General features: G+C 47.9%; 1 protein-coding gene across 2 annotated transcripts in view; it reads right to left on the bottom strand.

Moving 5' to 3' along the window:
• The window catches only part of SMCO4 (single-pass membrane protein with coiled-coil domains 4), a 51,397-nt gene extending 41,343 nt beyond the window's left edge, over positions 1–10,054 (bottom strand). Inside the window, exon 1 of one of the 2 annotated variants that reach the window (XM_081197505.1) lies at positions 9,946–10,054. The gene's annotated coding sequence lies outside the window, so the exon portion shown is untranslated. The other variant, XM_081197507.1, reaches the window with a different exon arrangement.
• Between the last annotated feature and the right edge of the window lie 3,972 nt (positions 10,055–14,026).

Genomic DNA, 14,026 nt, shown 5'->3' with positions numbered 1-14,026 from the left:
AACTTATCTAATTTGCTACGGTAGCGACGGTCACTGGTCTCGATGTTTTGTTTTTTAAGAAAGCCATGAGGCTCGTGCTTATTTGTCTATCAGTGGCTACAGGCCAAGAAATCTGAAGAGAGTGTGTGCCCTGCTTTTGCCAAGATCCTGCCTGGCCGCTGTGAGAACAGGATTCTGGAGCATGTAGGCCGCTGGCCTGATCCAGCACAGAACTCTACTTACGTTCTAAAGTGAAGCAGCATCCACCAGCCGCTTCGGATATCTCATAGAGACATCTCTTTCCTTGACCCACAAGACTCGCCCCTGTCACTGATGCTTTGATAATGCTATTTGTGTTTGGATCTCTGCTTTTCTCCAGCATCCTCTCCAGAACTAATTTCGGGGGGGGCTCAGGGGGAGGAGCCCCCATTGCACAAGCAAAAGTCCTTGTGCAGGGGTTCCACTGTCCTTAGTCAGGGATTCAACTGATGCACAAAGCTAAGAGGCCCACCTGTTGCCCTGCCCACTATGGCCTCTGGCCATGCCTGCCTCTGACAAGTAGTCTCTAGAAGATAGGTAAAGGTAAAGGAGCCCCTGACCATTAGGTCCAGTCGTGACCGACTCTGGGGTTGCGGCGCTCATCTCGCTTTATTGGCCGAGGGAGCCGGCGTACAGCTTCCGGGTCATGTGGCCAGCATGACTAAGCCGCTTCTGGCGAACCAGAGCAGCGCACGGAAACACCGTTTACCTTCCCGCCAGAGGAACTTGCACATTGAGGTGCTTTCGAACTGCTGGGTTGGGAGGAGCAGGGACCGAGCAACGGGAGCTCACCCCGTCACAGGGATTCGAATCACGGGGATTCGAACCGCCGACCTTCTGATCGGCAAGCCCTAGGCTCTGTGGTTTAACCCTTAGTGGCCCTAAATCTTACTGCACCCTCAATAAATCTAGCAGCCTTTGCTGTTGTCTGATCATTTTGATCTGATCAAAGAAAGAACAATGTGGCCTCAGATGGGCGGCCTGGGATGGTAAGTTAAGAGTGGGGTAATGATCTCATGTGAGGTAATGTGAGGGCGATCTGGCTGCGACATCTGTCACCCCATTGATCGCCAGGGTTGATTCGGCTCATCTGGCTGGCTAGGCGGGTGCCCCCTTCCTCCCTCACCGCTCTGTGTGTGTCCCTCCCGAAGCTGCGCGCTCGGTGGAAGAGGACGACCATCCCAGATAGAAGGAGTGGCCTCTAGAAGGTTGCCCACAAGGGAATGCAGCCCTCAGCCTGGAAAATGGTTCCCGTGTTTTAATGGCACTCACCACCTGAGTTTGCTGATAGGACTGTCTCAGACTGGTTGGACGCAGAGTTATGTTGGGAGGAACCAGCTGGGAAACTTTCAAGGGGAGAAGGTTGCGATCCTGGGAAGTGGTGGTGGGGTGATGATGAGCGGTCAGAGGGAGAAGGCTGGGGGGTAGAGGTGTCGGAAGCTGAAGAGGTAACGGGGTTTAGTGAGCAGGAAGAGGCTGTGGCAGAGGGAAGTGCGGAATAAGAGGTAGAAAAGGAAGCAGAAGAGGAGGGAGGCCAAGAAGCAGAGATGGGTCCGGCTGGTGAAGAAGACAAGGTGTCTCCCCTTCCTGCTGTAACAAGCTCCCCTCCCACCTGGACTCGCAGAACCAGAAGAGGCATGAAACGAAAGGAGCAAAGGCATCAGCAATATCATCAGCAGGCAAGCCAAAATGCATCGGAACAGGACTTTGGGTTTGGAGCTTGGCTACCAAATGGTCTGGCCCCAAAACGGCAACTAGACATTCTGTTTTGGTGACTGTAACCCTGGTTTAAGGCCCCAAAACGGCAACTAGACATTCTGTTTTGGTGACTGTAACCCTGGTTTAAGGAGCCATTTGGTGCCTATACCTGAGTTTCTAACGCTGAACACACTTCTTTGCTGCAACGCCTGCTGCCCTATTGTAGATACAGAGTCCAGAAGAATGAGTTCAGCAACTCCAATACGGCAACTACAGAAGCACAGGCATTGTCCTTATCTGGGATGCCTACAGCAAAGGGGAGAGGATGCACTTCATTGCGTCTACCTGAGCACAGCACCTCATTTGCATGCCTCTTTCATCTAGGGGCAAGAAGATCCCATTTCGTCGTCTCAGAGCCTGACGCATGACAAACACTTCTAGGTATGTTCCCGCCAGCAAGCTAACCGGGGCCTTGAGTGTTTGGAAAAGTAATTACATTGCTTAGCCCACATCTTGTTTTGCTCATTCCACCACAATAACAGTCCTTGCAGTTCCAAGCACACACAATCAGCGCCCGACTAAGTGACTGGGAGGGTAGATCAGGCACATTCCACTTATGCCTTCCCTCTCTGATGCTTCAGTAACACACTGAGGTCCAAAGGCAACAGAAGCACAAGGCTGGGCTGGTTAGAACTACTCCCCGTTTTTAGTACAGGAAAAAAACACATTTGGGTTCCTGAAATTCATTCTGATAAAACGTCGCAGGCAGAATTCCACAGGATGTGGTATTAGTTCTGTAATGGGTTTGAGTTACTCATGCGTAAACTGTAGCCATTCTAGGCTTAACTGCCTTGGTTAAACCGTCCTGACTGCACAGCCCATCTCAGCGTGGCTGCCTCAGTCACTAGCAGAATCTGTCTGTGGGCGTTTCTTAAACCTTTTCCAGCATAAAAGCCGTCTGACTCCCAGTCGTCTCCACCTCTCACTGCGCGGGAGTCTTCTGCGCAGGGAGGGCGTGGGTAGTGGAGGACCTGTGCTCTCCTCACTGATGTCCAGAGAAGAATCCCGGAGCTCTCCCTCCGCTTCCCCCATTTGCCCCCCTTGATCCCTGGTGTTACGCCGATTTCCTTCCTCCTCTACCGAGATGCTTCTCCCCCTGGTGCTGGGTCCTTCCCCTGAAGAATCCGGGAGCCTCTCCTTCGCCTCTCGCTCTGATGTCAGTTCCCTGACAAGTTCCAAGCTGGCGCCCAACATCTCCATCATCTGGAGGTTCATGCATGCCAAGATCCTTGGATCTTGACTGTTGCAAGTTGCCTACAGCCAGGTGCAAAAGGCGCCAGGCTAATTTCCAACACTGAATGCAGCCTACGGGAGCCTTCTGGCGGCTCCATCGCTGCGAGAAGTGAGGTTACAGGGAACCGGGCACAGGGCCTTCTCAGTAGTGGCACCCGCCCTGTGGAACGCCCTCTGGGTCAAGGAGATAAACGATTATTAGGACCTTCCGTAGATATCTGTATCAGGAGGTTTTTAATGGCTGATGTTTTACTGTGGTTTTATAATTTGTTGGGAGCAGCCCAGAGTGGCTGGGGCAACCCAGTCAGATGAGCAGCATATAAATGATGTATATTATTATTATTATTATTATTATTATTATTATTATTACACAGGCTGTGCATGTGTTGTCATACACCTGGCAGTCAATGCTAGACAGCTGCTGCATTCAACTTGATGGGCCGCAAGTTGTGTAAGTCAAATCCTAAGCCACTATGTAACCCAAGTGGACCAAATCATATTTCCTTTTCAGATCTAAAGCACTGAGCCACATCTTTCAAGTTTATGAGTTCAAGAGACACTTAATCTCCCGGATAGTATCAACCTCCAGTTCAAAGGAAGCATCCAACAACAGATGGAATTGGCGCTACTGACAATATCACTCCTTCAGACACTAAAAGCTACAAGGACTCATGTTCACCCAACAGGCCGGATGTTTTGCGATGGGCTTTTGGCACAACTGAAGTATTATTGGGGCGGGTGGGTAAGATCTGTTAATATTAAGGAAGTGTGCAATTTACAAAAAGAAAAAAGATGGGCTCTTTTTTCATTTGTGCAGGTAGCTGTCAAACTCGGAATCTTTTTTAAAAGGAGGGCAAGTTGTAAATTAAACTTGGCTCAATAAACAATTCACATCTGTGCCCCCTTCGAACTGCCAAACTGTGCCTAGAAACGCAAGCAAAGCTGCACTGCTCATATTCAGAGCGGATTATCCTGCCAATTATTAGGGTTCTCCTTTTAATAATCTCCCGACATTCTTTAGTAGGCTGTGTTAATATGAGCCTTCTGATTCCCCCCCCCCTTTCCTTTTCAATTACAACAATTCTGGCGGTTTAGGACATTTAATTCTTAAAGCCTAACAATGGAGCTCTCTTTTTCTTTCCCCAAGTACGCCCGGCTTAATCTCTTCAAAGCACTTAAGAACTATTTTCGGATGACGGCAACTGTACCGCCAAACAGCTAAAGAGCAGATCTACGCACGCTTGCTGGATTAGCAACCTCACCATAGGCAACGGGTCGGGGACACAAAGGATGTGATCTTAGACAGAGCTGGACCTTTAGTCCATCTGCCTCAGTACTGTCCACACCGACTGGCAGTGACTCTCCTGAGTTTCAGGCAGAGGGACATTCCCAGCCACAGCTGAAGAGGCTAAGGAATGAGCCTGGATCCTTCCGCTTGCAAGAAAAATGCTTTGCCACCAACGTTCTCCAACATCTAGAAGTTCTCCAACATCTTCACCAATCTGGGGCTCTCCGGTTGCTTTTTTAGACTATAATCCCCAGGCTGGGTGGGCTTGATGATGTAGTCCAAAACAGCTGGAATAACTCACTGCCCCCTTGGCCATGAGATGCCTACATTTTTTTCTCCCTTGAAAATTACATAGTGCTGAAACAGGAAGTTGGAAGAGTGACCCTCTTTCCCACTTCCTTCTACAACTCTATGTGCTTTCCAAGGCTCAGGTTAATTCTACGGGATCTTATCCTCTTGAAAAAGGAAAGGGAGCACGTACACATATTCTCTGTCTTTGGGGAGGAGAGGGGAGAGAAGTGAACCAAGGGGGTGGTGCCCACAAACCTTAAATGTTTGGAAACCCCTGAAGCACTGAGCACAATAAGCCAATGATCTGACTCCGTTGCAAGGTTCAAAATGCAATTACAGTGGTACCTTAGTTTCCAACCATAATCCGTTCTGGAGGTCCGGTTGTAAACCAAAACTGGTTGTGACCCAAGGCGCGCTTTCACCAACGGAGCCTCCAAAAAAAATTGGTCGTAATCCAAAAAAAAATGGGTCGTAATCCAAAAAAAGGTACACACACTTCAGGGATGGAAATGGTTGTAATCCAAAACGGTTGTCATCCAAAAGTGTTGCAAACCAAGAAACCACTGTATGTGAAATTCTCTTCCGCTTCCAGGCCATAATTAGCTCCTTAGGATCACAATGCCTCAATAAAGGTATAGAAGCAACAGAGTTCCCCTTATACGCAATATTTAAAGAGGGAAACCAACCACATGGGCCAACTGTGCAGCTGCCCAGGTTGCCAAATGTCTACGGGTGCTGGATTCAGCAGCTAGGTAAATGTTTTTGGGAGGGAGTACCTGCCTGCCTCTTAGATTTGCCCACTCCCCCCCCCCATATTCTCATTAGCAAATTGTGAGGTTTTTAATCTGTGTTAGTGACGGCAGCCAAGAATCCGAGGGTACTGTTTTCTCCACGCTCCGTAATGCAGAGCCCCATGGGGTGCTAGCCGAATTACTGAAATTAAAAAAGGAAGTGAGAAAAGAGGGTTTGATTAAATCCTGGATCATGGTTAACGTGCTGTTGTCAAGCTGCCCAGCATCCAATAAAACCAGGGCAAGGGAGCCAAGAACCTTAGACTCACACTGGTCTTAAAGGCACCACGGCCGCATCATCAGCTCTAGAACATTGCCAATGTGGCACCCTCCAGATGTTTTGGACTACGGTTCCCATCAGCACCAGCCACGGCAAATGCAAAACGCCTGGAGCAGCAATTGTAATTCACCCAGTGACAGGCACACTTTGCACCTGGCTTTCGGCCACTTGCGACCAAGTGAGGATGCCCAGTATGGCGGCTGATGTCTCCACCATTTGGAGGTGCATGCCTGAAACTGTTCTTAACCTGAAGCACCACTTTAGCTAATGGGGCCTCCTGCTACCGCTGCGCAGCATGATTTCTGTTCTTATCTTGAAGCAAAGTTCTTAACCTGAAGCACTATTTCTGGGTTAGCAGAGTGTGTAACCTGAAGCGTATGTAACCCGAGGTACCACTGTATCTGTTGTATTTTATCTGCACAATCAGAACGAATTTCAGGAACCCAAATTCACCTTGAAAAACACAACTTTCTAGCCGTCTGATCCTGGCATTGCCCTCTCGAACAACAGGAAGCAAAAGTCTGCTCCGCCTTCTGCCCTTCAGATGTTGAAAAGAGGCTGTGTCTTGGCTCCCTGGCCAATCATTCCCAGATCTCTGAAACGCCCCCACTCCTCAGCTTCCTTCCTGCTGCCAGCTCAGAGCCCTGCCTGTACTTAAAAGCTTTGTAAAGTATTCAGTGCCAGGTTTACATTCTCTCTGCCTGCCTCCCACACCTTTCCCACACACAGCCTGAGAAACAGGGACCTGGAGAAGCGATGTCCCACCACACTTTCAGCAAAGGATGGAGAACGTTCGGCCTTCCAGATGCTGAATTTTTTCCCTTGAAGCTTGCATTTGTTTTCTTGGATGCTTTAATGAAAAGCACGGTTGAAAAAGGAAGTGATATGCCCTTCATCCCTGACTGTTTGCTTGGTCATGCTTAGCTGAGGCTGATGGGAGTTGGTAGTTCAGCAGCACCTGGAAGGCCAAAGGTTCCTCACACCTGGCCTGTAGGGAGAGGAGGCAGGTGGAACTTCCATCATGGCTGTGCGAAGAGAGATGGGGGGGCCTGCTGCCACCTCCCCAGACGAAACCAGTCCTGAGCACAATGCAATACAGGTTCCCCAACTGAAAAACACAACGTTGGTACAAAAACACAGGCGGCACATTAAAAATAACTCTTAGGTCAATGGGAACGCACAAATTCCCTTCTCTTTTCCAGCTGCAGGCTCCCCTCCTTCAAACCAGAATGAGGCAATGCTCAGAGAAGGGGTTGCCTTCTCTACACTGGCTCCCAGTACGTTTCCGAGCACAGTTCAAAGTGTTGGTGCTGACCTTTAAAGCCCTAAACGGCCTCGGCCCAGTATAATAATAATAATAATAATAATAATTTATTATTTATACCCCGCCCATCTGGGTGGGCCTCCCCAGCCACTCTGGGCGGCTTCCATAAAAACCAAAAATACAGTAAAATATCACACGTTAAAAACTTCCCTGAACAGGGCTGCCTTAAGATGTCTCCTGAATGTCAGGTAGTTGTTTATCGCTTTGACATCTGCTGGAAGGGCATTCCACAGGGCGGGCGCCACTACCGAGAAGGCCCTCTGCCTGGTTCCCTGTAGCTTTGCTTCTCGCAATGAGGGAACCGCCAGAAGGCCCTCGGCGCTGGACCTCAGCGTCCGGGCAGAATGATGGGGGTGGAGACGCTCCTTCAGGTATACTGGAAGCCGCCCAGAGTGGCTGGAGAAACCCAGCCAGATGGGCAGGGTACAAATAATAAATTATTATTATTATTATTATTATTATTATTATTATTATTATTATTATTATTATTACCAACATAGCACCTATGTGCCCACTGAGGCCTAATGCCCTCTTGGTACCCCCTCCACCAGTTGACCAGGAAAGTTTTGAAAGAAGCATTACATTACTGTATAAGCAATAGAACAGGTTGCAGCACCTGTCTAGGTGTGTGAGAGAAGTGGGGTGCATCCACAACAGATTCTCTGGTGTGCAAATGGGCCCATGGGCTGAAAAAGGGTGGCAATGCCCGGATTCAAATCCACAGCACGGGAACAATACCTTTAGCACAATAAGTTGATGTAAATCAAGTCAGTGAAAGTTAAGCTGGCAGATCCAAACTCTGTTCAGCAGCGGGGTTGCTTTAGGGTGGCAGAGCCTGGCAGAGGCAAAACAAGCCTTTAAAATAGCGTTTGAGTGACACTGCCCCTTTTGCCGGCTTAAAATTATTATTATTATTACTAGTACTACTACTACTACTACATCTGACTGAGTTGCCCCAGTCGCTCTGGGCGGCTTCCAACATAATATAAAAACACAACTAAACATCAAACATTAAAAACTTCCCTACACAGGGCTGCCTCCAGATGTATTCTAAAAGTCAGATAGTTGTTTATCTCTATGACATCTGATGGGAGGGAGTTCCACAGGGTGGGTGCCACTCTGCCTGGTTCCCTGTAACCTCACTTCTCACAGTGAGGGAACCGCCAGAAGGCCTTCGGAGCTGGACCTCAGCGTCCGGGCAGAACGATGGAGGTGAAGATGTTCCATCAGGCATACTGGGCCAAATCCTAAACCACAAAGCTCACTGCAAGAGTTCAGACCAGTCGCTCTTTCCCAGCGTAGCCTACCTCACAGGGCTGCTGTTTGGATAAAACGGTAGGAACCATGTGCATTGCCTTGACCTCCTTGGAAAAAAAGGGCAGGATATAAATGCAATAAATAAAATCATACACCTTGAGCATGATATTAACTGAAGAAATGCGTGCCTGACGAATGTCACTGTGTCCAAAGATCAAAAGTAGTCGCCAGTTTCACAGCTACTGGAGCGAAAATGATAAAACTGCCTTTGGTGTCCCACTAACCTCAACTTATTGGGCTGCTACGCTACGACTTCTTCCCCTTTACTCATATTTCTCAGGGCCAGGCTAAATTTAATTTTAAAAGAACTACAGCTCCCATAGTCTCATGCAGCGCAGCTCTATTCATCACCTCTCTTGTTTTAAGTTCTACTCCCCAAAACTGCACTAAATCTTAAAGGTGCTTAGGATTGCAACGCGACTAGGCGTAACATATGTCGCTGAACATAGCTGGGTTTACTTCCGAGGAAAACATCCATGAGACGCCCCTGCCTAAGCAAGGTGCAGTCCTGATCTCCGCTCCCCCAAAACGCAGCCAAGTCCTACTTTAAAAGGGACCGGGAAAATCCCCCCAGACATGCAACAGAGTCCAAAACACGCTGGCGGGGGTCGAAAGGAGAGAGGGACGGCTCCTTGTTGGATCGGCAGCAAAGCGGTGTTACGTGTACGGATCCTCCTCTCTCCCCCAATCGGGGCTGGGGAAGTCCTGGCCAAGTTGCGCAGGAAGTTGCAGCCTGCACGACTCCCCATTTCGATCCACACAGCAACTCGTCTCTTGGAGATCCGCTTACTAGGGCGCTTACAAAGCCGAGCAGCTGCGCGTCTGGAAACTGACTTTAAGGGGGGTGGGGGGTGGAGGGAAGGACTAGTCTCCGGGTCGCGATCAGGGCAGCAACTTGATCCGCGACCCCCTTTTAACCCTCTCCTCCCCTCCTCCCAGCTTTAAACACGCCTCTTCCCTTTGCTTTGCAAAGTTTCCAACGGGACTCCCGCCTCTCGCCTTCCTTGCAACCCGAAAGAGGCCTCATCCCGCCCAGACGCACTCAACTCTTTCTCTGCCCCCCGATTTCCACGCGTTTTGAAACCTCGCGCCACTTTTCCTGCGCCCCCTAGTCTCCCCCCTCCAAAAAAAAGGAGCTTCAATCCTACCTAACGCACGCTTTTCTTCGCCGGCACCGCGGAACTCTCCGCCGAGTAAACACCGGGGTGAAATCCCACACGCGCGCCCTATGCACGAGTTCAGACGACCTTCTACTCTCGAGTAAAGCGCGCCACGTAGTCTCGGGCTACAAACCCAGGCAACACTTTCTTCCTCCAACCCTCCTCCCGCGGCCCGGACTTGGACCTCCTTTGGCGCAAAGGCTTTGGGGAGGCTTGCAATCGGGTTGTTTTTACGCAGGGCGCAAAGTGCGCTGCTGGGCTCGGCGCGGCTCCTACTCGTGAGTAACCACCATGCACACGCGCTCTCCCCCCCCCCCCACGACTTACGCCGCCTGCGGAATCTACAGCTGGGAAAGAAAGTCCCGGGCAGGCAGCGATCGGGGCTGCGGGTGTCGGGTCGTTGGCTCCTTTTTGAATTTTTGGAGGAGGAGAGAAGAACGGAGATCGCCGCGCTCCTGCAACTTGGCCGCCCCGCCTGGACTCACCCCCGGCGCGCACGTGCGGGCGCTCCAGCCGCTTCCCGGCTCGGCTCAGCCCGATGGACGTGGCACAAGCGGCGGCGGCGGTGGCGCAGCTCCTCCCCGGCCCAGGCGCGCAACGCACGAGGCTCCTCCCGGCTCCGCTCGAAGCCGCAAGCGGGACGCCCTCTGCCGAGCGAGCGCCGCCTGCGCCCCCTGCCCAAGCGAGTCCGTCGCAGCGTTGAGCGGCCGCCTGCTCTGGTCTGGCAAGCTTCGCCGCCTCCTGGTTTCCTTGTTGCTCCAAGCGCACGATCGCCAAGTCTCTTTACTGGGAAGCCTCCGGCGGAAAACGCGTTTGCGCTCCCCACCAAGATTTAAACTTGCAGGCGATCGATCGCGGTGTGTTAGGCAGAGAGGTATGGAGAAGAAGGAACACGCAGGGATTTGATTTGATCTTTTTAGATTCCTGACCCGTCTCTGGTCTCCTCTCACCCACTGGTCTCTATTAAGGCATTTCGCGTGAAATGTTAAAGAGGAGGAATAGATTTATTTGTTTTTTTGAAGTCCACCCCGCACATTTGAACACAGAACCAACATCAAAAAGGAACCTGTGAGCAGAGGAAATCAAACGGGGGAATCTAAAAATACTTCTGTTCCTTTCGAATTATTTATATCTCGCGTTTTGCCCAAGCAATCAAAGCCGCATGGCACATCCCAATAAAAATATACTAGTAATAAACATATTTTAAAATATAGCGAGGTTTTTTGGGGGGGGGCGGGAGAGACAGCCACCCACGGCTGGAGTAAAAAAAAAAAGCCTGTTAAAACCACAGAAATTGCTTATAAAATTCTCACTGTAATAAAACGAGCTTTCTTCTTCTTCTTTGGTGAACACCGTTTTAGCGGTGTGTCCAGTAGGTGCAACATGAATCAAGAAGAAAGGGAGCTTGTTCTTGGGAAGAGAAGTCACCTTTAAGTATTCTCTCTTGCTGGTACATTTATTTTATTTACACCCCAGCATTCTTCCCAAAAGTCAAGGTGATGGGCATGCTTCTACAGTGGTACCTTGGGTTAAGAACTTAATTCATTCTGGAGGTCCATTCTTAATCTGTGCCGCCAGCACGTGATTTCTGTTCTCATCCTGAAGCAAAGTTCTTATCCCGAGGTACTATTTCTGGGTTAGCGGAGTCTGTAACCTGAAGCGTCTGTAACCCGAAGTACCACTGTTGTTGTTGTTGTTTAGTCGTTCAGTCGTGTCCGACTCTTTGTGACCCCATGGACCACAGCATCCCAGGCACTCCTGTATTCCACTGCCTCCCGCAGTTTGCTCAAACTCATGCTAGTAGCTTCGAGAACACTGTCCAGCCATCTTGTCCTCTGTCGTCCCCTTCTCCTTGTGCCCTCCATCTTTCCCAACATCAGGGTCTTTTCCAGGGAGTCTTCTCTTCTCATGAGGTGGCCAAAGTATTGGAGCCTCAGCTTCACGATCTGTCCTTCCAGTGAGCACTCAGGACTGATTTCCTTCAGAATGGATCGGTTTGATCTTCTTGCAGTCCATGGGACTCTCAAGAGTCTCCTCCAGCACCATAATTCAAAAGCATCAATTCTTCGGCGATCAACCTTCTTTATGGTCCAGCTCTCACTTCCATACATCACTACTGGGAAAAGCATAGCTTTAACTATACGGACCTTTGTTGGCAAGGTGATGTCTCTGCTTTTCACTGTACTCCTCCCCATTTTATCCTCACAGCAGTCCTGTGAGGTAGGCCACCCTGGGAGACTGCGAGTGGTCTAAGGTCACCCAAGTTAGGGCCAGATGTGAACCTGGGTTTCTCAGGCCCTAGTCACACACTCCTAACACACAACACTGGCTCACATCACATAACTGAGTGCCCATTAAGGGCAGGCCTCTGGTGCCCCTTCTTAAGGCATTATCACAAATAATGCCTCATTGAAGCATATGTTTACACAATCATAGAATTATAGAGTTGGAAGGGACCACAAGGCCAATCTGGGCCAACTCCCTGCAATGTAGGAATCTATTGCCCAATGCAGGACTTGAACCCACAACCCCGAGATCAAGAGTCTTGTGCTCTACCAACTGAGCTATCCGGAGTTTGCTGTATGTCTGACACTTACGAAATTTTGGGGGAAGGTTTTGGGTGTATTAATACTACTTGGAACAACATTTATAGTGGATTTTAAAAAATATTCAAATCTACATTTCTAAAAAAAAACACCAGAAAATTTTCTATTAGGAATACTATCAATGGAAATAAACAAATTATATAAGACCATTGTTTATGTACACAGTTACGGCAGCCAGGATAATAGTGGCAAGAGATTGGAAAAATGAAACCTTACTGACGATCACAGAGTGGCAAATTCTTATGACAGAATACCTGCAACTAGCAAAATTGACTGGAAAACTTAGAGGAATGTCAAACCAAAAGGTATTTAGGGAATGGGAAATATATAAAGAATACTTGAAAATGTACTGTATGAACAATAAGATACTTGCAGAAATAAAGTGATACTGATAACCAAGAATTATTCAAAATGTAATAGTGGATTATATATCTATATACAAAATAAAATAATATGAATCCATGCAAGGAATACAGATAACATAAGTAGTATAATGAGAATTATTGGAAGTTACATATTTTAATTTGTTATGTAAGTGTAATATATTGTATTTGTTTATGTTTGTTTTTCTGACTTTTCTGACTTTATTGTTTTTATTCATTTGTATAGTCTTTTGTATTATATGTTATGTATATTTGTCTATGTGAAAATTAATAAAGATTTTCTAAAAAAATAAAATAAAATAAAAAATACTACTTGCCAGGGGAGGGGATTGAAATTTTCAATTGATAATGTTATCTTAAACCCCATACCAACTACATGGGGTTTGACAGTGGCTCAGGGTCATGGATTTGAGCCCCGCGTTGGGCAAAAGATGTGTTGAAGGGGTTGGACTAGATGACCCTTGGGTATACCTTCCAGCTCTATGATTCTATGATTCATTGGAAAGATAATACTATGCCCCCCCCCTTTAAGCACTGCATAGGATATGACAGCTCTCGCAACATATGGACAGATTGCTTTTCGGCACAGATTGTTTGTTGATAAATACAATGATATTTGGAATGCATTTATAAAATTTAAAACGTTTTACTGATTTTTATTAGTTGGAATAACAGTATTACTTATATACCCATAGTTCCAGTTACAGATAGGTAGCCGTGTTGGTCTGCCATAGTCAAAATAAAAAATTCCTTCCAGTAGCACCTTAAAGACCAACTAAGTTAGTTCTTGGTATGAGCTTTCGTGTGCATGAATGAAAGAAGTGTGAAGAAAGAAAGAAAGAAAGAAAGAAAGAAAGAAGTGTGAAGAAGTCTGAAGAAGTGTGCATGCACACGAAAGCTCATACCAAGAACTAACTTAGTTGGTCTTTAAGGTGCTACTGGAAGGAATTTTTTATTTTATATACCCATATTTTGTAATGTATCTGTTTTCTTTTTCTTCTTATTTCTCACTGAAAATTTTCAATGAAATGTCAAAAAAAAATTTAAAGGTTCACATGCGTGACAGTGGTGCATAGCAGTTCCTTGTTGTATTCCATCAGAAGCTTGGGAAAAACAGCCCAAGTGATAAGAATAGGCTGTGCAGCCAACATCTTTATCTCAGGATCCTAACCATCCCCCTCCATCATTTAGTTGGCCAGGTAGGTTTTTATTCTATCTATCTTCTATCATCCATCCATCTATCTATCTATCTATCTATCTATCTATCTATCTATCTATCTATCTATCTAACTAACTAACACAACCCTTCCTTTTACATCAAAATCCAAAGAGAACATAGCAGGTAGTCCTTGTTTCTAGGGGTTAACACGGCAGACCTATATACTGGTATAAAAGGTAAAGGGACCCCTGACCATTAGGTCCAGTCGTGACCGACTCTGGGATTGCGGGGCTCATCTCGCTTTACTGGCCGAGGAAGCCAGCGTACAGCTTCTGGGTCATGTGGCCAGCATGACTAAGCCGCTTTTGGCGAACCAGAGCAGCGCATGGAAACGCCGTTTACCTTCCCGCCGGAGTGG

This window comes from Podarcis bocagei (assembly GCF_964188305.1).
Source record: "Podarcis bocagei genome assembly, chromosome: 6".
NCBI lineage: Eukaryota > Metazoa > Chordata > Lepidosauria > Squamata > Lacertidae > Podarcis > Podarcis bocagei.
The sequence above is the reverse complement of the archived record's forward strand: the minus strand, read 5'-3'. Positions and strand labels throughout refer to the sequence as shown.